Source organism: Dipodomys spectabilis, unplaced genomic scaffold (assembly GCF_019054845.1).
Source record: "Dipodomys spectabilis isolate Male_0828 unplaced genomic scaffold, ASM1905484v1 ptg000300l, whole genome shotgun sequence".
In the NCBI taxonomy this organism is placed as follows: domain Eukaryota; kingdom Metazoa; phylum Chordata; class Mammalia; order Rodentia; family Heteromyidae; genus Dipodomys; species Dipodomys spectabilis.
In genome coordinates, this window is record NW_024870977.1 from 2496750 (window position 1) to 2498923 (window position 2174).

Consider the following 2174-nt stretch of genomic DNA (forward strand, 5'->3'; position numbering starts at 1 on the left):
CGACTATCGGGGAGGGCTTAGGTCCATGTGGCAACATTGTCCCTGATTTCGAGTCCCTGTCCTGACTCCAACCAATGGCAGGAGATATTAAGAAAATGGTCCCCCATCCACAGGAATAACAATGGAATGCTTTCAATGTCACTGTTGAATGAGTTGATCGTGAATGATGCTCCTATAAAATTAGACTGCATCATTTCAGGAGGCTGATAGACTTTATTTAATATTTATGAAGCATTAAAAGAATATTATTACTTACAGGAACACAATAATTTCAGGACACTGATTTCATTAAGGATGAAAACAATAATATTGATTACATGGATGCATAATTAAAACCCAGGAATTGGTAGGAATGCAATCTATATAACTGAATAATGTATAGATATCTCTTACACTCGATAAAAAATATATATTAACTTACTGCCATCTGCATATCAATGTTATTATTTTGTTAACCCCTGGGGCTTGATATCAGGTCCTGGGAACAGCCTGTCAGCTCAATTTGCCCCAGGATGGAGTGCTGACACTCACCCATTCATGAATTGGGCCTTGTAGGCTTGTAGGCCATGAGTTCAGATGCCAGCACTGCCAAAAACTGAATTGTGGAGTAAGAAGCTGATGGTGACATATGTTTTCCTTTTCTGTGAAAGTCCTGGGTGTCAGGTATGAAGTTGAATACATATGCAGTCATATATCCTATGTAATTAATGTAATAAATGCTTTTTTTGGGGGGGGGGATCTGGTCGTGGGGCCTGAACTCTGGGCCTGGGCGCTGTCCCTCAGCTCTTCAGCTCAAGGCTAGCACTCTACCACTTGAGCTAGAGCGCCACTTCTGCCTTTTTGCATTTTGCTTATGAGGAATCAAACCCAGGGCCTCATGCATGCAAGGCAAGCATTCTACCACTAAGCTACCTTCCTAGGCCCATGTAATCAATGTTTTATGTGACATAATAGTCAATAAAATAAATGTACAATGCATGAATTATACAAAAAATTAAATAAGTGCACTGAATGAAATATAGTCAACATATGTGTATAAATATAAATCATATATGTAAATTGTATATGAATAGGATGTTTTCTAGTGGTGGGGATCTATTTCAGGCCTAAGGAACAGACTTGAATTTCTTGACTTCAAGGAAACCAGCTTTCCCTTCCCACATAGTGCATCAGAGTTACCAAGACCATGAGTTCCAAAACCAGTCCTGGCAGAAAAATGCCACCTTTATAGTATGTGAGACCCAATTCTTAGTTATTTCATTATGCCTCCATTTTATTAATGTGGTTGTTTAAATGCTCAATAAAATATTAACTAACATCGATCAGTGTCCTATAATATAATTGTGTATAATTTTATACTGGAATCATTCAAGAACTGCTCATTCAATCATGACACACATCACATTCCATTGGTAATCATATGGATAGGAGTAAGTTTTTGGGATCTCCTGCCATTTGCTGGTGGCAGGACCAAGATTCAAACTTTGGGCTACAGCTCCTACCACTTAAACCCAAGGATAGGGAACTCACCTGTTTGTCCAAGAACATCAGCAAGACCAATGATTAAGCAGGCACCAGTGACTATCAGCAGTCCTCCTTGATACTTACAAGGCTGTGATTGGAGGATCATGGTTGAAGTCACCCTGGGAAGGAAAGTCCTTGAGACCCCTTTCCAACTTCAGTGACAACAAAGCCAGAAGCGCTGTGGCTCCAGTTTGGAGGTCCAGCCTTGAGAAAAAGTAGCTCACAGACTGTGCCCAGATCCTGAGTTCAAGGTTCAAGAATGGCAACGAAGAGACATACACAATAATCTGTGCAGCCATCTGGTTAAAGCTAGTCAACCCTCTTGTCTCCAACTGAATTGACATTCTTCCCTGGGAAAAGGGCTGGGGATATGCTAACTTCTTGACTCTGCCCATGCTGATTGCATCACAGGATTCCGGCCACACCCCCTTTCTTTCATGGTTCTTTCTGACCAATGGGATTCAAGATTGGTGGCCTCGCCCACATTCCATGCTGCCTGGTAGCACCGGGATTCCCACTGTTAGTTTACACCACTACCAGCAGTTGAGGAAGGTGAGGTGTTTGAGTGGTGAGGAAGAGACTCAAGGCGACTTCGGAGTATAGTAGGAAATTGAGAAAGTGGCCCCAGCCACTTTCCCCCTTTACCAAGT